This window comes from Amblyomma maculatum, chromosome 6 (genome assembly GCF_055883805.1).
Source record: "Amblyomma maculatum isolate TAMU_Amacu chromosome 6, ASM5588380v1, whole genome shotgun sequence".
NCBI lineage: Eukaryota > Metazoa > Arthropoda > Arachnida > Ixodida > Ixodidae > Amblyomma > Amblyomma maculatum.
This window is the reverse complement of record NC_139349.1, coordinates 147,677,642-147,700,503: the sequence shown is the minus strand read 5'-3', so window position 1 is coordinate 147,700,503 and position 22,862 is coordinate 147,677,642.

The following is a 22,862-nucleotide window of genomic DNA, read 5'->3' as shown; positions in this document are numbered from 1 at the left end:
TCCCCCCAAGTCCTCGCCGAGACGCCGGCTATCCTGAGCGGCGTTCTCCCAGTACACATCCGGAAAACTAATTCCAGCGGTCTCCGGAGGCAAGGCCGCTGCTGCCGGGAAAACCGAAGATCCTCCGTCGCCGATACACCGAAACGCTGATTTCTCACAAGGGCAGCGTAGCGACAGCATCCGACGTGCTACCTCTGATTTGTGCGTGACAAGTGACGTTACAGAGGCTGTCGCTTTACTTGATACTGGTGCAGATTATTCGCTAATGAGCCATGCCCTTGCCCAGGACTTGAGCAAAGTTTTGACGCCATGGTTGGGCCCTGGCATTCGCACTGCTGGAGGTCACCCTATTAGCCTGGCCGGAAGGTGCAGAACCCGAATCAGCATCCGCGGTTTCGTCTACGTCGGTGAATTCGTCGCCTTGCGCGAGTGTTCGAGGGATTTGATCCTGGGCCTCGAATTTCTACAGGCAAACGGTGCTGTGATCGACCTACAGGAGGCGCGAGTCACATTTTCCACTAAGCAAGCCGTGGCGCACAGTGACACAGAAGACCCAGGATTCAACGCGCTGCTTATTGTCGAAGACGACGTAATGCTGCCACCATGGTCTAGAGTGCTGGTGTTAGTGAGGAACAACTGGCTTCACGACTATTGCGGATAGTAACCCTTCGCTGTTGCTCGAGAAGGGAGTGGCTTTGCACGCGGTCTTTTCGACCTGAATGACGGCTGTGCGACAGTTTTCCTGACGAATGTCACCGATGAAGTTCAGCACCGCGCGAAAAGAACGGCTCTCACCTTCCTCCCCAATGTAGATAGGCGTCCGAATCTGTCTCCCTTGGATATGAATCTTTATGACTATGCCGCAGCACACAACGCCCTTGCAAAGGTTAAAATCAACCCGGGTTTGTCACCTCATCAAAAGAACCTTCTGTCGTCCCTGGTACTTGATTTTAAAGATTGCTTCGCGACGAGCTCCAAGGTCAAACGTACGCCGGTAGCCAAGCATCGCATCGTCATCGATTCAACCACGCCACCAGTTTGTCAGCATCCATACTGTGTTTCGCCTAAAGAGCGGGAGGCTATTAGAGTGCAAGTAGATGAAATGCTTGCAGACAATATTATACAGCTGTCAACAAGTCCATGGGCGTCGCCGGTCATCCTGGTGAAAAAGAACGACAACACGTTACGATTCGGCGTTGATTACAGGAAACTGGATAAAGTTACTAAAAAGGACGCGTCCCACTACCCAGGATCGATGATGCGCTTGACCCACTCCAAGATGCGAGGTCCTTCTCTTCCTTAGATCTGAAAAGCAGATATTGGCAGATCGAGGTGGATAAGCGAGACCGCGAGAAAACAGCTTTCGTGACGCCCGACGGTCTGTACGAATTTAAGGTGCTCCCGTTTGGGCTCAGCTCAGCACCGGCAACGTTTCAACGCATGATGGACACTGTCTTAGCTGGTCTAAATTGGCAGTCATGCCTTGTGTACCTGGAAGACGTGGTCATCTTTTCGTCTAGTTTCGAACACACCTGCAGCGATTGCGCATTGTCCTTCAAGCTCTACAGTCTGCGCAATTAACTATCAAGCCAGAGAAATGTCATTTCGCCTTCGAGGAGCTCAGTTTCTTTGGACATGTGGTCAGCGGACAAGGTGTTTTCCCAGATCCGGACAAGACTTCCGCCGTCTCAACTTTTCCACGCCCAACCGACAAGAAGGCCCTCCGACGTTTTCTGGGCATCTGCTCCTATTACCGCCGCTTTGTTAAAGATTTGTCTCGTCTCACTTAGCCATTGACAGCCTTGACGCGAGGTGATACACCCTTTTTATGGGGGAGTGCAAAAGACGACGCCTTCAAGGAACTCCGTCGCCGCCTGCAAAGTCCACCGATACTAGCTCATTTTGCCGAGAATGCAGACACAGATATTCAAACTGACGCTAGCAATGTCGGCCTCGGAGCAATCCTCATACAGTGGCCGGATGGTGCAGAACGAGTCGTCGCCTACGCGAGCGGTGCACTTTCTCGTCCGGAAAGGAAATATTCGACGACAGAAAAAGAGTTTCTTGCCGTCATCTGGGCTCTGAATTAGTTCCGACCATACACCTACGGGCGACCGTTTCGTGTTGTTAGTGATCATCTCTCGCTATGCTGGCTATATGAAAGTATATTGGGTCCCTCACTTGATCATGCTCTTACAGGACAGTGGCTGTGTGGAAACGTATCAGCCACTTTGCGGTAGGTGGTCAGTTATGGCTGCCGGTGGATTGCGCGACCCTCTTGGAGCTTTCTGCGCGAAAACGTACGGAGCATAGAAGGCAGGGACAGAGGCGCTCTCTGTGCCAAGGGTCTAATTCAAGCCGAGGGCAAAATGCCTAAAGTTGTTAGAGCGCAATCCATGGCTTTTTTTTTTGTTCTTAAAATTTCAATGTCATCCACGTCTGTAAAGAATACTGAGAGGTTGGTACATTTAATGTGGCTGGTCATATTAGAGATGCTTTGTTTATTTGTGGAATCTTGATTCCATGTATGTATATTAGGTCCCTCACTAGATAATGCCCTCACCGCACAGTGGCTGTGTGGAAACGTATCAGCCCCTGTGCGGTAGGTGATCAGTTATGGCTGCCGGTGGACTGCGCGAGCCTCTTGTAGATTCCTGCGTGCAAACGTACGGGGCACAAAGGGCAGGGACGGAGGCGCTCTCTGTGCCAAGGGTCTAACCCAAGCAAAGGGAAAAATGCCTAAAGTTGTTAGAGCGCAATCCATGGCTTTTTTTTCTTCTTGAAATCTCAATTTCATCAACGTTTGAAAGGGATGCGGAGAGGTTGGTAAATTTAATATGGCTGGTCTGATTAGACATCCTTTCTTTAGTTGGGGAATCTTGAGATCATGTATGCATACCATGTATGCATGCATACTGTCGAACTAATGTAACAAGTCCTATGTATATGCTTAATAACGTCCCATTAGAATCTGTAAAGTCATACCGCTACCTTGGTGTAATCGTTACTAGTGATCTAACCTGGAAATTGCATGTCAACTCCATCATCGCTAAAGCCAATCGTACTCTCGGATACATTCGTCGTAATTTCTCCCTTGCACCATCATCATTAAAGCTATTAATGTATACAACATACATTCGTCCACAACTAGAATACGCCTCATCTGTTTGGGACCCCGGTCAAGCAACACTCATACACTCCGTTGAGGCAGTACAAAATCACTCAGCCCGGTTCATCTTAAATAACTATCAAAGGACAGCCAGCGTTACTAATATGAAAGCATACTTACATCTCCCGCTGTTATCTACTCGAAGAAAAATATCCCGCCTCTCACTTTTTCACAAAATATACTACCATAACTCCACCTTGCGTTCCTCATGGGTTCAGCCACCATCCTACATTTCGTTTCGCCGTAACCATAGTCAAAAGGTAAACATTCCGCACACAAACACAGTTGCCTATTTTAACTCCTTTCTTCCCCGCACCTGTAATGATTGGAATAACCTCTCTGCATCACTAACAAGTATAACTGAAGAACAAAAATTTAAATCCGCGCTGCAATCTTTCTTTTTTGCCTAGTTTTAAAACTTACTGTATGGTTATTTGCATAACATCATTGTATACTGTTGCTTATTATATTTTTATATTGTTGTTTTTAACACCTATGCCGTTTTCCTAAATTTCCTAAATTGCACATGTACCTTGTTCTTTTGCTTGTGTTTTATTTGCTTTGTTTTTCAGATTTGTACGCTTTTGTTAACCTTCTGTTTTATATATATACCCTGTATGCGCCCCTCCCCTCTGTAACGTACAACTGTACCCTGAGGGTATTATAAATAAATAAATAAATATTAGGTCCCTCACTAGATCTTGCTCTCACCTGTACCTCTCTGCACCTGGTCCTGACGGGATTACATATTCAACCTTATCGAACCTAGGCAAGGATGGTAGAACTACACTACTTAATTACTTCAATGATATATGGGCTTCTAGTACTGTTCCTGAACACTGGAAAATTAGCCGCCTGGTTGCTCTTTTGAAGCCTGGAAAGCCTCCTCTCGAACTTACCTCATACCGGCCAGTTGCCCTAGCAAGCTGTGTTGGAAAAGTTATGGAGCGCATGGTGCTGGCAAGACTTGAGTGGTATCTAGAGAGTAATGATATTTATCCGAATATGATGACTGGATTTGACGCTCTTCCATTGACAGCGTCATCGACCTTGTGGCGACAGTAGAACACGAAAAGCGTCACCGTCGACTAGTAGCTGCTGCATTTTTAGATATAAAGGGAGCTTACGACAACGTCCTCCATGAAGCTATTCTTGATGGACTTGACGACGTGGGAGTTGGTGGCCGACTGTACTTGTGGAATGTAAGCTATCTCAGCGGCCGCTCTGTTTACATGACTACGCCTGAAGGAGATACTACCCACTTTCAGGTCGGTCGTGGAGTTCCACAGGGAGGAGTTCTCAGCCCAACTTTATGTAACGTTGCGCTAATTGGCCTGGTGAGTGAACTGCCAACTAACATCCACATCAGTGCATATGCTGACGACATCTGCATCTGGGCCTCTGGTTCGACGCGCCCACAACTACGTGCGAGACTGCAACGAGCTGTGTCATCAACATCGATGTACTTACGGCGTCAAGGTTTATTTTTAGCGGCAGAAAAGTGTGCAGTGATAGCGTTTACGGGAAAATGTGTCAGCCGATACCCGATTACCCTTCATGGAGTCGTAATACCATACGTCTCCAGGCACAGATTCCTGGGAGTAATTATTGACCATCGACTATCTTGGTCGAAACATATTGCTATGGTGAAGAAGAGGCTAATTAATTTTTACCATGTACTTCGTTACATAGCTGGCATCAAATGGGGTCCAACTGAGCGCTCCTTAATACGGCTTTACGAGGCTCTGTTTGTTGGCTACATCCGGTACAGTCTCCCAGTACTTTCTAGTATGAGCATTTCCTGCTTGCGGACTTTAGAGAGCGTGCAAGCCCAGGCACTGAAAATAGGCCTTGGACTGCCCAGATGCACCTCTAACAAAGGCACAATTGAAGAGGCACACGCTCGCCCAATGTCCATATACTTGTCACACGAACCACTTCATGTATATTTACGAGCACTTACAAGACACCGTTTTCACCCACTCAGCAAGATTCTGGATGAGAGGCCGGACTGTAGTTTTACAACTGCACTCCGCTGCCATCAGTCGCAAGTACCGACAGGATATGCCCTCCCATATCGTCCCATCCAACCACCATGGACGATGGATAAACCTTTGGTGCACCTTCGTGTTCCCGGAATACTAAAAAAATCTATGGTACCAATTAGCGGACTCAAACAACTTACTCTGGCACACATCTGGTCAGAATATCCCAGTTATATTCACGTATACACCGATGGATCTGTGTCAGCACAGGCATCCGCTGCAGCTGTGGTCATACCAGCTCAGAAAACGACTCTGCATTTCCTTTTCGGACATACCTCTACATCAACCGCCGCCGAACTTGTAGCCATTCGGGAATCTATTCGCTATATATGTGGGGAACCACCTCAAAAATGGTGTATATTCACGGACTCGAAGACTGCATTACAAATTTTGGAAAACTTCTTACGCCACACTGCCTATCAGTCCCTGGCACTAAACATTACGGAGCTCATCACATCTGCCCAGCTGCAAGGCCACATGATAATGTTTCAATGGATTCCTGCCCACTGCGGCCTCCATGGGAATGAGCAGGCCGATGTTGAAGCGAAAAGCGCTCTCAACAATGGCTTCCAAACAGCTGTGCCTTTTTCAAGAGCGGATACGACGTGTCTTCTAAAGAATTATATGAATATTGCTACAGCGACTTACTGGGCTCAACCAAACGCCCGACACATGCGTCTAAGAAAGCTTGATCGAACATTTAAATTTACTGTTCCGCGTGATATTCCGCGTCATCAGACATGCTTGATACATCGACTTCGTTTAAACGTGGCTTTCACGCGCAAGTACTTACATTTAATTGGACAGATAGACTCACCGGAATGTTTAACTTGTGGCATCCCAGAAACTGTGGACCATGTATTATTGGTGTGCCCAGAGTATGCGAACGAAAGAAATGTGCTAGCTGCTTCCTTGAAGCGTTTAGACAAGAGGCCTCTGTCGGAGGAACTGCTGCTGGGCGCTTGGCAGGACAAGGGGAAGGGCATCCAGGCAGTGCGCGCTCTTTGCCGTTATTTGAGCGCCAGTGGACTTGATTCACGTTTGTAAAGCAAGCTGCTGTGTCTGTATATATATTTCATATGCCTTCTCCCACATCGTCACCCACCATGACCTTCTTTCTTCTCTCCTTCCCCTTCCCCAGTGCAGAGTAGCAGGCCAGATTTGAATTATTCGGGCCAACCTCTCTGCCTTTTCCTGTCAATAAATCCATCTATCTATCTTGCTCTCACCGGACAGTCGCTGTGTGGAAACATATCAGCCGCTCTGCGGTATGTGGTCAGTTATGGCTGCCGGTGGATTGCGCGACACTCTTGTAGCTTACTGCGCGATAACGTACGGGGCACAAAAGGCAGGGTCAGAGGCGCTCTCTGTGCCAAGGGTCTAAATCAAGCAGAGGGCAAAATGCACAAAGATGTTCCAGCGGAATCCAGGCCTCCTCTTTTTTTGAAATCTCAATGTCATCCACGTCTGAAAAGGATGCTGAGAGGGTGGTGCATTTAGCATGGCTGGTTTGATTAGAGATGCTTTTTTTATTTGTGGAATCTTGAGACCATGTATGTAAATTAGGTCCCTCACTAGATCATGCTCTCACCGCCCTGTGTCTGTGTGAAAACATATCAGCCACTGTGCGGTAGGTGGTCAGTTATGGCTGCCGGTGGACTGCGCGACCCTCTTGTAGCTTCCTGCGTGCAAACGTACGGGGCACAAAAGGCCGGGTCAGAGGCGCTCTCTGTGCCAAGGGTCTAACTCAAGCAGAGGGCAAAATGCACCGAGATGTTCCAGCGGAATCCAGGCCTTCTTTTGTTTTTGAAATCTCAATGTCATCCCTGGTCTGAAAAGGATGCTGAGAGGTTAGTACATTTAATATGGCTGGTCTAATTAGAGATGCTTTGTTTATTTGTGGAATCTTGAGACCATGTATGTATATTGTCACGTAGCCGTTTAGGCCCGTAACCAGAAGGTTGGGTTTTAATGGGGAGTTGAGCTAGCAGGCGCAGAAGAACAGGGTCGGAGCACCGAGAGACGGCAGCTAACTACAGCTTCTTCTCGAACGCCACGGGGCACTTCTTCGAGTCCGTGCACGAGACTCTCGATGAGCAGCCGCCTAGCGGCTGCGGTTGCACACGCTACATTACCCCCCTCTCTAAAAAAAATAAATGTCAACTTGATGAATTCGAAAGCAGAGATAAAAAAAATAAAGCAAGAAACATGCGGTAGACGGTGCGCTAATTTCCTCGCGAAAAGTACGGCTTCATGCGCACGACATGGACAACCTCGGATTTCTGCTGGCGACGAGTAGAAGAAAAGCCGTCTGGAAGCACTTCGTACGTGACGTCGCACAAAGATGTTCCAGCGAAATTCAGGCCTTCTTTTGTGTTTGAAATCTCAATGTCATCCACGTCTGAAGACGATGCTGATATGTTGGTACATTTAAGATGGCTGGTCTGATTATAGATGCTTTGTTTAGTGGTGGAATCTTGAGACCATGTATGTATATTATGTCCCTCAGAAGATAATGCCCTCACCGCACACTGGCTGTGTAGAAACGTATGAGCCACTGTGCAGTAGGTGGTCAGTTATGGCTGCCGGTGGACTGCGTGACCCTCTTGCAGCTTCCTGCGTGCAAACGTACGGGGCACAAAAGGTAGGGTCAGAGGTGCTCTCTGTGCCAAGGGTCTAACCCAAGCAGAGGGCAATATGCCTAAATTTGTTAGAGCGCAATCCATGGCTTTTGTTTTCTATTTGAAATCTCACTGTCATCAGCGTTCGAAAGGGATGCGTCCAGGTTGGTATATTTAACATGGCTGGTCTGATTAGAGATGCTTTGTTTATTTTTGTAATCTTGAGACAATGTATGTATACTAGGTTCCTCACTAGATAATGCTCTCAAAGCACAGTGGCTGTGTGAAAACGTTTCAGCCACTGTGCGGTAGGTGGTCAGTTATGGCTACCGGTGGACTGCGCGACCGTCTTGTAGCTTCCTGCGTGCAAACGTACGAGGCACAAAGGCAGGGTCAGAGTCGCTCTCTGTGCCAAGGGTATAACTCAAGCAGAGGGAAAAATGCACAAAGATGTTCCAGCGGAATCCAGGCCTCCTTTTGTTTTTGAAATCTCAATGTCATCCACGTCTGAAAAGGATGCTGAGAGGTTGGTACATTAATTATGGCTGGTCTGATTAGATATGCTTTGTTTAGTTGCGGAATCTTGAGATCATGTATGTATATTATGTCCTTCACAAGATAATGCCCTCACCGCGCACTGGCTGTGTTGAAACGTATCAGGCACTGTGCGGTAGGTGGCCAGTTATGGCTGCCGGTGGACTGCGCGACTCTCTTGTAGCTTCCTGGGTGCAAACGTACGGGGCACGAAAGGTGGGGTCAGAGGCGCTCTCTGTGCCAACCGTCTAACTCAAGCACAGGGCAAAATGCACGAAGATGTTCCAGCGTAATCCAGGCCTTCTTCTGTTTTTGAAATCACAATGTCATCCACGTCTGAAAAGGATGCTCAGTGGTTAGTACATCTAGTATGGCTGGTTTGATTAGAAATGTTTGTTTATTTTTGGAATCTTGAGAATATGTATGTATACTAGGTCCCTCACTAGATAATGCTCTCACCGCACAGTGGCTGTGTGAAAACGTTTCCGCCACTGTGTGGTAGGTGGTCAGTTATGGCTGCCAGTGGACTGCGCGACCCTCTTGTAGCTTTCTGCGTGCAAACGTACGGGGCACAAAAGGCAGGGTCAGAGGCGCTCTCTGTGCCAAGGGTATAACTCAAGCAGAGGGCAAAATGCACAAAGATGTTCCAGCGGAATCCAGGCCTCCTTTTGTTTTTGAAATCTCAATGTCATCCACGTCTGAAAAGGATGCTGAGAGGTTGGTACATTTAATATGGCTGGTCTGATTAGAGACGCTTTGTTTAGTTGCGGAATCATGAGACCATGTATGTATATTACGTCCCTCACAAGATAATCCCCTCACCGCACACTGGCTGTGTTGAAACGTATCAGCCACTGTGCGGTAGGTGGCCAGTTATGGCTGCCGGTGGACTGCGCGACTCTCTTGTAGCTTCCTGCGTGCAAACGTACGGGGCACAAAAGGCAAGGTCAGAGGCGCTCTATGTGCCAAGGGTATAACTCAAGCAGAGGGCAAAATGCACAAAGATGTTCCAGCGGAATCCAGACCTCCTTTTGTTTTTGAAATCTCAATGTCATCCACGTCTGAAAAAGATGCTGAGAGGTTGGTACATTTAATATGGCTGGTCTGATTAGACATGATTTGTTTAGTTGTGTAATATTGCGATCATGAATGTATATTATGTCCCTCACAAGATAATGCCCTCACCGCACACTGGCTGTGTTGAAACGTATCAGACACTGTGCGGTAGGTGGCCAGTTATGGCTGCCGGTGGACTGCGCGAACCTCTTGTAGCTTCCTGCGTGCGAACGCACTGGGCACAAAATGTAGGGTCAGAGGCGCTCTCTGTGCCAAGCGTCTAACTCAAGCAGTGGGCAAAATGCACAAAGATGTTCCAGCGGAATACAGACCTTGTTTTGTTTTTGAAATCTCAATGTCATCCACGTCTGAAAAGAATGCTGAGAGGTTAGTACATTTATATGGCTGTTCTAATTAGAAATGCTTTGTTTATCTGTGGAATCTTAAAGACCATGTATGTATATTGTCACGGGTTCTATCGCTACCCGGTCGGCAGTCCAGAAGGACAGGGTCAAAGGACGGGGTTGAGGCACAGGAGGCAGAGAGCAGGCGCTTGACCAGGCAAAAGCAGCGGCGTCCCAGAACCACGCGCACTCCGCAGAACTTCGTCTTCTTCTCCCTCCAGAACTGACACGGTTAGCGCGGGTTACACTACTCCTCCCCCTGAAAGGCGCATCGTCCCGATGCGCGCTCCAGCGTAACTGAAACGTTTAATCAAGCAGAGCTCAGAGTCAGAATACGTGGTTCTAGCGTTCACAGTAAGTTTTGAGGCGAACCACATGCACCACTTCAGGATGAGGGGGCCGACGAGATGTGCTCTTAACAATCGGAATCACCTCGTAATTCACGTCGCTTATACGGCGAACGACCTCGTATGGGCCAAAGTAACTTTTTAGCAGCTTCTCGCTGAGACCGCGACGGCGATCGGGAGTCCACACCCACACTTTATCACCAGGTGCAAAATGAACTTCACGATGCCGGAGGTTGTACCTGCGTGCATCGACGTGCTGGCGGTCTTGGATGCGTCGTCGTGCCAACTGTCGGGCTTCTTCTGCGTGCTGGGATACCAGTTGGACATCGTCGTACGAGTAGGCCTCCGGCTCATGGGGAAGCATGGCGTCAAGCATGGTAGTCACCTCTCGGCCATGCACCAGGCGGAACGGGCGAAAACCCGGTTGTTTCCTGAGTTGCGGTGTTATAAGCGAAAGTTACGTAGGGAAGAATATCGTTCCATGTATGGTGCTCGACGTCCACGTCCACATATCACGTAGCGGTGACGAGGTTGACGACACAAATGAAGGGGCCGATGATTGCACTAAAGAAACTCTTTATTTGGGCTGACTTGCGCCCGCAAAAGAACTAAGCAACTCGGCGGCGGCGATAGAAACAAACGTGCTCGTCGATCGTCGAACAAAGAATGCCCGTCACACTCGGCAACGCTCAATTTAAAGGCTGCACAGAACAATCTAGATAACGTCGGAAGCAGCTACCAGTACGGGCTGGAACATTGTGGAAAGACAAGCGAGTGGCCGGAACCTTCGAGACAGATCTCGGTGCGTCTTGCGCTACAACAAAACTGATAAAGGTGTGACTCGCGACATCGAGCAGTAACAAACAAAGATTACGGAACTGATACGCGGTCCAGAATCAGAGTGATACGCCTGTATGCCGGCGGCTGTTAAAAAACAACAAATACTGTTTTGAAGGTTTCGCGGCAATATCATGTCGGCCATAGTCTTATTAAGGCGCTCTGTGAACCCATTCGTTTGGGGGTGGTATGCGGTAGTTTTCCGGTGGTGCGTGTTGCTTAAACGCAAGATCTCTGCCATTAGCTGGGACACGAACGCGGCACCGCGATCTGTGATCAAGACTTCGGGAGCACCGCGACGGAGGACGATGGACTCGACGAAAAACTTCGCTACATCAGCCGCTGTTGCAGAAGGTAAAGCTCGCGATTCAGCATACCGTGTGAGGTAGCCAGTAGCAACAGCAATCCAGCGGTGTCCCGAGTTGGACGTAGAAAAAGGTCCGAGCAGGTCCATTCCTACCTGCTGGAACGGCGTCATAGGCGGCGGAATGGGGTGAAGATGGCCTGCGGGTTGTACGGGCGGAGTCTTACGTCTTTGACATTCGCGGCAGGTCTTGGTATAGTGACGAACAGTCTTAGCAAGTTGAGGCCAGTAATACTTGGAACGAATTCGCGCGAGCGTTCGGTTGTATCCCAAATGCCTGGAAGTTGGGTCGTCATGACAGGCGTCTATAATTTTATTACGTAGGTCAGCCGCAATAACCAGTAGCCAAGACCTCGCACTCGCTGCGAAGTTCTTTTTCTACAGCACATTGTTGCGAAGACGTAATGCGGTTAGAACGCGCAAGAAGACGCGTGGAATGGTGCCTTCTTGACCTTCCAGATGGTCGATTACTTCACGGAGTTAAGTGTCGTGTCGCTGCCGCGCTGCCATATCGACCGTGCTTATGGTACCTATAAAAGCGTCTTCATACTCGTCGTCTTGACAGTCAGACGCTGATTCTATAGGGGCTCTCGAGAGGCAGTCAGCATCTGTGTGCCTGCGACCGGACTTATAAACTACTGTAGCATCGAATTCTTGCAACCGAAGGGCCCACCATGCAAGTCGCCCTGAAGGGTCTCTCAGAGTGCTGAGCCAACATAGAGAGTGATGGTCGGTAACCACCTGAAATGGGCGTCCGTACAAGTAGGGTCTGAACTTATTAATCGCCCAAACTACCGCGAGGCATTCTTTTTCAGTGGTCGAGTAGTTAGTCTCCGCCTTCGATAATGTTCGACTTGCGTAAGCGATTACACGCTCGGTCCCGTTCTGTTTTTGAATGAGCACGGCTCCGAGGCCCTTGTTGCTGGCGTCTGTATGAACTTCAGTCTCGGCGTCCTGGTCAAAGTGCCCGAGTACAGGGGAGGTCTGTAAGCTTTGTTTAAGGCGGTCGAATTCACGCTGCTGTTCATCCGACCACTGGAAGGCGACGTTCTCCTTCGTGAGATGAGTAAGTGGTGCAGCGACATGAGAAAAATTGGGAACAAAGCGCCTATAGCAAGCACAGAGGCCCAGAAACCTCCGTACGGCGTTCTTGTCCGATGGTGTAGGAAAGGAGGCGACGGCGGCTGTTTTATCGGGATCTGGACGAACACCCGCGCTACTGACGACGTGGCCAAAAAATATTATTTCATCGTAGGCAAACTTGCACTTTGTTGGCTTCAGAGTGAAGCCTGCGCTTCTTATAGCTTGTAGTACTGCTCTCATGCGAAGAAGATGATCGGAGAACGTGCTTGAGAAGATTACAACATCGTCAAGGTAGACCAGACAAGTTTTCCACTTCAGTCCGGCCAAGACGGTGTCCATAACGCGCTGAAAGGTTGCTGGGGCGGTACAGAGGCCGAACGGCATCACTTTAAACTCATATAGACCATCCGGGGTGATAAAAGCAGTCTTCTCTCGGTCGCGCTCATCAACTTCGATTTGCCAATAACCACTTTTAAGATCTATGGATGAAAAGTAACGGGCATGTCGAAGATGATCAAGTGCGTCATCAATGCGAGGAAGGGGATAAACATCCTTCTTGGTGACGTTATTGAGACGGCGATAGTCAACACAGAATGAAGAGTGCCATCCTTTTTCTTTACTAGTACCACTGGAGTTGCCCATGGGCTGTGCGAGGGTTGGATTATGTCGTCGGCCAGCATTTCTTGCACTTGGTTCTGAATAACTTCACGTTCTTTGAAGGAAACTCGGTAAGGTGACTGACGAACAGGGTGAGCAGCGTCCTCGGTAATTATTCTGTGTTTGGCAATGGTCGTCTGGCGAGCTCCGGATGACGTAGAGAAGCAGTCTTGGAATTCTGCAAGCAGCGCTATCAATTTGGCCCTCTCGCTCACAGAGAGATTAGGTGCAATGCTTACACCCAAAGGTGCATCGTTCTGCTGCGAAGAGAAAGAGGAGAAAGCACCTTCGGACAAGGCAACAACTTGAATAGGGGCGGTAATGCTCTCCATGGTACCGAGAGCTTGCCTTTAGTAAGGCGCTGTGGAGTGCAACAAAAGTTGGTGACTAGGACGTGTACGCAGCCAGTATCCAGCTGCGCGATACCTCGAGCAACACCAAGACCCCGTTCAAGAAGCAGCTGAGCACTTCCTTCCAGCAGAACGTCGCCAGAAGCAATGTGGTCGGACGTGACAGGGAGAAATACGCTAGACTGGGGCGGTACGGCTACGTGCTCCGCCAAAACGCGTGCTGTGCAAACTTGGGGCTTTGTTTGCGCCAAGGTATATCGAGGTTGACGGAGCGTGAGGCGGAGGTCGGTAAAGTCGATTACAGCGCTGCAATCACTCAAAAAATCCATGCCGAGAATAATGTCTGTGGAACATTTCGATAGTACAACAAAGGTAACCGGGCACCTGAGACCGTTAATCTCAATACGACCAGTGCATCTGCCGATTTGTCTCACGAGGTGGCCTCCAGCGGTTCTGATATCGGGGCCATCCCACTGCGTCGTTACCTTGCGAAGTCGGCGGCATAGCTCCCCACTCATAACAGAATAGTCTGCACCGGTGTCAACGAGTGCCGTCACGTCGTATCCGTCGATCACAACATCGAGGTTACTGTACACTGTGGCGCGACGGTCGTCGAAAGCTCCGTCGGGGAGTTCGTCGTGAAGTTCGTCAGAAAGCTCGTCGGAAAGCTCGGCGGGAAGTTCGGCGAGAAGTTCGGCGCGAAGTTCGTCGGGAAGGTCGTCGGGTTGATCGTCGGTTCGCGTGGGGGAGCGGGGCGAAAAACGTGGAGGCTCTTTAACAGGAACGGGTTCGGCAACGTCACCTCCAGACGTCGCCGGGCTTAGTTTTCCCGATGAGGGGACAGGCTTTGCCGTCGATTGCTGTGAAGGGGAGATTCGTATCGGCGGGACGGTGTCGAGCGAAGGTCGCGACGTGAAGACCGGTCGGGTGGTGGTGAATGGCGCAGATAATCCGCGATGTCACGGGGTTGCTCGCCGAACTCCGGGCGGAGAGCATTCCGCTGGAAACCGCGAAGACCAAGCTCGCGGTAGGGGCAGCGACGGTAGACGTGGCCTGCTTCTCCGCCGTGGAAGCATAGTGGGCGTTGGTCGGTTGTCCTCCACGCGTCAGCCTTGCTCATCCATTGCTGCTGCGGACGAAGATCGTACACAGGGATACGGGGTTGTGGAGGCAAGTACTGACGGCGAGCAGGCGGCGGTGGTGGCTGCTGCGGCGGCGGGCGACTAGCAACGGACGCGTACGTCTCAATGTGCTGAGTAGGTGAAGAAGCAACGGAGCACTGTGGATAAAGGGTACGTTGTACTTCTTCAAGGACAGTATCCGTGAGGGCGCAGGATGCCGTACCATCAGCAGGTGGAAGCAGCTGCCGTATTTCCTCGCGTACAACTTCGCGGATAATCTCGCGTAGGTTTGCGGTGTCGAGGGAACCAACAGGGAAGCGAGCAGCTGAAAGGTTCGAAACGCTGGGACCTCCAGCAAGGCGACGATAATGGTCCGCTCGCGTAACCAAGGCTCGCTCAATGTTCGTCGCCTCATTTACAAATTGTGCCACTGTAGTCGGCGGATCACGAATAAGCCCGCCGAAAATGTCACTCTTGACGCCCCACATGAGTGCACGCAACTTTTTTTCCTCGGTGGCACGGGGGTCGGCACGGGAGCTAAGTCGTAGGAGGTCTTGAACAAAACTCGTTACAGTTTCGTCGGGTCGTTGTACCCTTGTTTGCAGAAGGTCTTCTGCTCGCTGTCACCGATACTGATTGGCGAACGTCCGTCGCAGCTCTTCCTTACAGGTGTCCCAGGATGTAAGGGGGCCTCGTGGTTTTCGAACCAGTGCCGAGACGTACTGTCCAGGCAGAAATACAAATTCTGAAGCCAGTTTTCGGCATCCAACCATTGTGGCGGATCACACGTTCGTACTGCTCCAGCCAATGTTCCACATCTTCGGAGGCATCGCCATGGAACGTGGCAGCCGCTCGAGGAGCCATCGGTAGGTACACCACGGATGGTGCGAGAAACGAGTCCGTCTGTTGACACTGGGTCGTGGTGCTCCGGGCCATTGTAAGTTGTGGAGAGCCGGAATTCGGCAACAGACCAAATTCAGGAGCAAGCCCTTGAAGTCGCCGGGTGGCACGTATCTCGGCCTCTTCGTCGAAGGGGCGGCGGCTGAGACTTGGGGGCGAACTCAGAGTAGCGGGTTTTGAGGGGCTGTGCTGCATTTACCCCGCGTCTCCACCAGAATGTCACGGGTTCTATCGCTACCCGGTCGGCAGTCCAGAAGGACAGGGTCAAAGGACGGGGTTGAGGCACAGGAGGCAGAGAGCAGGCGCTTGACCAGGCAAAAGCAGCGGCGTCCAGAACCACGCGCACTCCGCAGAACTTCGTCTTCTTCTCCCTCCAGAACTCACATGGTTATCGCGGGTTACAATATTAGGTCCCTCACTAGATAATGCTCTCACCGCACAGTGGCTGTGTGGAAACGTGTCAGCCACTGTGCGGTAGGTGGTCAGTTATGGCTGCCGGTGGACTGCGCGACCCTCCTGTAGCTTCGTGCGTGCAAACGTACGGGGCACAAAAGGTGTGGTCAGAGGCGCTCTCTGTTGCAAAGGGTCTAACCCAAGCAGAGGGCAAAATGCTTAACGTTGTTAGAGCGCAATCCATGCCTTTTGTTTTGTTTTTGAAATCTCACTGTCATCCGCGTTCGAAAAGGATGCGTCCAGGTTGGTACATTTATTATGGCTGGAGTGATTAGAAATTATTTGTTTACTTTTGGAATCTTGAGACCATGTATGTATACTAGCTCCCTTACTAGATAATGCTCTCACCGCACAGTGGCTGTGTGAAAACGTTTCAGACACTGTGCGGTAGGGGGTCAGTCATGGCTACCGGTGGACTGCGCGACCCTCTTGTAGCTTCCTGCGTGCAAACGTACGGGGCACAAAAGGCAGGGTCAGAGGCGCTCTCTGTGCCAAGGGTATAACTCAAGCAGAGGGAAAAATGCACAAAGATGTTCCAGCGGAATCCAGGCCTCCTTTTGTTTTTGAAATCTCAATGTCATCCACGTCTGAAAAGGAGGCTGAGAGGTTGGCACATCTAAATATGGCTGGTGTGATTAGAGATGCTTAGTTTAGCTGCGGAATCTTGCGACCATGTATGTATATTATGTCCCTCATAAGATAATGCAATCACCGCACACTGGCTGTGTTGATACGTATCAGCCACTGTGCGGTAGGTGGTCAGTTATGGCTGCCAGCGGACTGCGCGACCCTCTTGTAGCTTCCTGCGTGCAAACATACGGGGCACAAAAGGTGGGGTCAGAGGTGCTCTCTTTGCAAAGGGTCTAACCCAAGCAGAGGGCAAAATGCCTAAAGTTGTTAGAGCGCAATCCATGCCTTTTGTTTTGTTTTTGAAATCTCACTGTCATCCGCGTTCAAAATGGATGCGTCCAGGTTGGTACATTCAATATGGCTGGTCTGATTATAGATGCTTTGTTTATTTTTGGAATCTTGAGACCATGTATGTATACTAGGTCCCTCACTAGATAATGCTCTCACCGCACAGTGGCTGTGTGAAAACGTTTCCGCCACTGTGTGGTAGGTGGTCAGTTATGGCTGCCAGTGGACTGCGCGACCCTCTTGTAGCTTTCTGCGTGCAAACGTACGGGGCACAAAAGGCAGGGTCAGAGGCGCTCTCTGTGCCAAGGGTATAACTCAAGCAGAGGGCAAAATGCACAAAGATGTTCCAGCGGAATCCAGGCCTCCTTTTGTTTTTGAAATCTCAATGTCATCCACGTCTGAAAAGGATGCTGAGAGGTTGGTACATTTAATATGGCTGGTCTGATTAGAGACGCTTTGTTTAGTTGCGGAATCATGAGACCATGTATGTATATTACGTCCCTCACAAGATAATCCCCTCACCGCACACTGGCTGTGTTGAAACGTATCAGCCACTGTGCGGTAGGTGGCCAGTTATGGCTGCCGGTGGACTGCGCGACTCTCTTGTAGCTTCCTGCGTGCAAACGTACGGGGCACAAAAGGCAAGGTCAGAGGCGCTCTATGTGCCAAGGGTATAACTCAAGCAGAGGGCAAAATGCACAAAGATGTTCCAGCGGAATCCAGACCTCCTTTTGTTTTTGAAATCTCAATGTCATCCACGTCTGAAAAAGATGCTGAGAGGTTGGTACATTTAATATGGCTGGTCTGATTAGACATGATTTGTTTAGTTGTGTAATATTGCGATCATGAATGTATATTATGTCCCTCACAAGATAATGCCCTCACCGCACACTGGCTGTGTTGAAACGTATCAGACACTGTGCGGTAGGTGGCCAGTTATGGCTGCCGGTGGACTGCGCGAACCTCTTGTAGCTTCCTGCGTGCGAACGCACTGGGCACAAAATGTAGGGTCAGAGGCGCTCTCTGTGCCAAGCGTCTAACTCAAGCAGTGGGCAAAATGCACAAAGATGTTCCAGCGGAATACAGACCTTGTTTTGTTTTTGAAATCTCAATGTCATCCACGTCTGAAAAGAATGCTGAGAGGTTAGTACATTTATATGGCTGTTCTAATTAGAAATGCTTTGTTTATCTGTGGAATCTTAAAGACCATGTATGTATATTGTCACGGGTTCTATCGCTACCCGGTCGGCAGTCCAGAAGGACAGGGTCAAAGGACGGGGTTGAGGCACAGGAGGCAGAGAGCAGGCGCTTGACCAGGCAAAAGCAGCGGCGTCCCAGAACCACGCGCACTCCGCAGAACTTCGTCTTCTTCTCCCTCCAGAACTGACACGGTTAGCGCGGGTTACACTACTCCTCCCCCTGAAAGGCGCATCGTCCCGATGCGCGCTCCAGCGTAACTGAAACGTTTAATCAAGCAGAGCTCAGAGTCAGAATACGTGGTTCTAGCGTTCACAGTAAGTTTTGAGGCGAACCACATGCACCACTTCAGGATGAGGGGGCCGACGAGATGTGCTCTTAACAATCGGAATCACCTCGTAATTCACGTCGCTTATACGGCGAACGACCTCGTATGGGCCAAAGTAACTTTTTAGCAGCTTCTCGCTGAGACCGCGACGGCGATCGGGAGTCCACACCCACACTTTATCACCAGGTGCAAAATGAACTTCACGATGCCGGAGGTTGTACCTGCGTGCATCGACGTGCTGGCGGTCTTGGATGCGTCGTCGTGCCAACTGTCGGGCTTCTTCTGCGTGCTGGGATACCAGTTGGACATCGTCGTACGAGTAGGCCTCCGGCTCATGGGGAAGCATGGCGTCAAGCATGGTAGTCACCTCTCGGCCATGCACCAGGCGGAACGGGCGAAAACCCGGTTGTTTCCTGAGTTGCGGTGTTATAAGCGAAAGTTACGTAGGGAAGAATATCGTTCCATGTATGGTGCTCGACGTCCACGTCCACATATCACGTAGCGGTGACGAGGTTGACGACACAAATGAAGGGGCCGATGATTGCACTAAAGAAACTCTTTATTTGGGCTGACTTGCGCCCGCAAAAGAACTAAGCAACTCGGCGGCGGCGATAGAAACAAACGTGCTCGTCGATCGTCGAACAAAGAATGCCCGTCACACTCGGCAACGCTCAATTTAAAGGCTGCACAGAACAATCTAGATAACGTCGGAAGCAGCTACCAGTACGGGCTGGAACATTGTGGAAAGACAAGCGAGTGGCCGGAACCTTCGAGACAGATCTCGGTGCGTCTTGCGCTACAACAAAACTGATAAAGGTGTGACTCGCGACATCGAGCAGTAACAAACAAAGATTACGGAACTGATACGCGGTCCAGAATCAGAGTGATACGCCTGTATGCCGGCGGCTGTTAAAAAACAACAAATACTGTTTTGAAGGTTTCGCGGCAATATCATGTCGGCCATAGTCTTATTAAGGCGCTCTGTGAACCCATTCGTTTGGGGGTGGTATGCGGTAGTTTTCCGGTGGTGCGTGTTGCTTAAACGCAAGATCTCTGCCATTAGCTGGGACACGAACGCGGCACCGCGATCTGTGATCAAGACTTCGGGAGCACCGCGACGGAGGACGATGGACTCGACGAAAAACTTCGCTACATCAGCCGCTGTTGCAGAAGGTAAAGCTCGCGATTCAGCATACCGTGTGAGGTAGCCAGTAGCAACAGCAATCCAGCGGTGTCCCGAGTTGGACGTAGAAAAAGGTCCGAGCAGGTCCATTCCTACCTGCTGGAACGGCGTCATAGGCGGCGGAATGGGGTGAAGATGGCCTGCGGGTTGTACGGGCGGAGTCTTACGTCTTTGACATTCGCGGCAGGTCTTGGTATAGTGACGAACAGTCTTAGCAAGTTGAGGCCAGTAATACTTGGAACGAATTCGCGCGAGCGTTCGGTTGTATCCCAAATGCCTGGAAGTTGGGTCGTCATGACAGGCGTCTATAATTTTATTACGTAGGTCAGCCGCAATAACCAGTAGCCAAGACCTCGCACTCGCTGCGAAGTTCTTTTTCTACAGCACATTGTTGCGAAGACGTAATGCGGTTAGAACGCGCAAGAAGACGCGTGGAATGGTGCCTTCTTGACCTTCCAGATGGTCGATTACTTCACGGAGTTAAGTGTCGTGTCGCTGCCGCGCTGCCATATCGACCGTGCTTATGGTACCTATAAAAGCGTCTTCATACTCGTCGTCTTGACAGTCAGACGCTGATTCTATAGGGGCTCTCGAGAGGCAGTCAGCATCTGTGTGCCTGCGACCGGACTTATAAACTACTGTAGCATCGAATTCTTGCAACCGAAGGGCCCACCATGCAAGTCGCCCTGAAGGGTCTCTCAGAGTGCTGAGCCAACATAGAGAGTGATGGTCGGTAACCACCTGAAATGGGCGTCCGTACAAGTAGGGTCTGAACTTATTAATCGCCCAAACTACCGCGAGGCATTCTTTTTCAGTGGTCGAGTAGTTAGTCTCCGCCTTCGATAATGTTCGACTTGCGTAAGCGATTACACGCTCGGTCCCGTTCTGTTTTTGAATGAGCACGGCTCCGAGGCCCTTGTTGCTGGCGTCTGTATGAACTTCAGTCTCGGCGTCCTGGTCAAAGTGCCCGAGTACAGGGGAGGTCTGTAAGCTTTGTTTAAGGCGGTCGAATTCACGCTGCTGTTCATCCGACCACTGGAAGGCGACGTTCTCCTTCGTGAGATGAGTAAGTGGTGCAGCGACATGAGAAAAATTGGGAACAAAGCGCCTATAGCAAGCACAGAGGCCCAGAAACCTCCGTACGGCGTTCTTGTCCGATGGTGTAGGAAAGGAGGCGACGGCGGCTGTTTTATCGGGATCTGGACGAACACCCGCGCTACTGACGACGTGGCCAAAAAATATTATTTCATCGTAGGCAAACTTGCACTTTGTTGGCTTCAGAGTGAAGCCTGCGCTTCTTATAGCTTGTAGTACTGCTCTCATGCGAAGAAGATGATCGGAGAACGTGCTTGAGAAGATTACAACATCGTCAAGGTAGACCAGACAAGTTTTCCACTTCAGTCCGGCCAAGACGGTGTCCATAACGCGCTGAAAGGTTGCTGGGGCGGTACAGAGGCCGAACGGCATCACTTTAAACTCATATAGACCATCCGGGGTGATAAAAGCAGTCTTCTCTCGGTCGCGCTCATCAACTTCGATTTGCCAATAACCACTTTTAAGATCTATGGATGAAAAGTAACGGGCATGTCGAAGATGATCAAGTGCGTCATCAATGCGAGGAAGGGGATAAACATCCTTCTTGGTGACGTTATTGAGACGGCGATAGTCAACACAGAATGAAGAGTGCCATCCTTTTTCTTTACTAGTACCACTGGAGTTGCCCATGGGCTGTGCGAGGGTTGGATTATGTCGTCGGCCAGCATTTCTTGCACTTGGTTCTGAATAACTTCACGTTCTTTGAAGGAAACTCGGTAAGGTGACTGACGAACAGGGTGAGCAGCGTCCTCGGTAATTATTCTGTGTTTGGCAATGGTCGTCTGGCGAGCTCCGGATGACGTAGAGAAGCAGTCTTGGAATTCTGCAAGCAGCGCTATCAATTTGGCCCTCTCGCTCACAGAGAGATTAGGTGCAATGCTTACACCCAAAGGTGCATCGTTCTGCTGCGAAGAGAAAGAGGAGAAAGCACCTTCGGACAAGGCAACAACTTGAATAGGGGCGGTAATGCTCTCCATGGTACCGAGAGCTTGCCTTTAGTAAGGCGCTGTGGAGTGCAACAAAAGTTGGTGACTAGGACGTGTACGCAGCCAGTATCCAGCTGCGCGATACCTCGAGCAACACCAAGACCCCGTTCAAGAAGCAGCTGAGCACTTCCTTCCAGCAGAACGTCGCCAGAAGCAATGTGGTCGGACGTGACAGGGAGAAATACGCTAGACTGGGGCGGTACGGCTACGTGCTCCGCCAAAACGCGTGCTGTGCAAACTTGGGGCTTTGTTTGCGCCAAGGTATATCGAGGTTGACGGAGCGTGAGGCGGAGGTCGGTAAAGTCGATTACAGCGCTGCAATCACTCAAAAAATCCATGCCGAGAATAATGTCTGTGGAACATTTCGATAGTACAACAAAGGTAACCGGGCACCTGAGACCGTTAATCTCAATACGACCAGTGCATCTGCCGATTTGTCTCACGAGGTGGCCTCCAGCGGTTCTGATATCGGGGCCATCCCACTGCGTCGTTACCTTGCGAAGTCGGCGGCATAGCTCCCCACTCATAACAGAATAGTCTGCACCGGTGTCAACGAGTGCCGTCACGTCGTATCCGTCGATCACAACATCGAGGTTACTGTACACTGTGGCGCGACGGTCGTCGAAAGCTCCGTCGGGGAGTTCGTCGTGAAGTTCGTCAGAAAGCTCGTCGGAAAGCTCGGCGGGAAGTTCGGCGAGAAGTTCGGCGCGAAGTTCGTCGGGAAGGTCGTCGGGTTGATCGTCGGTTCGCGTGGGGGAGCGGGGCGAAAAACGTGGAGGCTCTTTAACAGGAACGGGTTCGGCAACGTCACCTCCAGACGTCGCCGGGCTTAGTTTTCCCGATGAGGGGACAGGCTTTGCCGTCGATTGCTGTGAAGGGGAGATTCGTATCGGCGGGACGGTGTCGAGCGAAGGTCGCGACGTGAAGACCGGTCGGGTGGTGGTGAATGGCGCAGATAATCCGCGATGTCACGGGGTTGCTCGCCGAACTCCGGGCGGAGAGCATTCCGCTGGAAACCGCGAAGACCAAGCTCGCGGTAGGGGCAGCGACGGTAGACGTGGCCTGCTTCTCCGCCGTGGAAGCATAGTGGGCGTTGGTCGGTTGTCCTCCACGCGTCAGCCTTGCTCATCCATTGCTGCTGCGGACGAAGATCGTACACAGGGATACGGGGTTGTGGAGGCAAGTACTGACGGCGAGCAGGCGGCGGTGGTGGC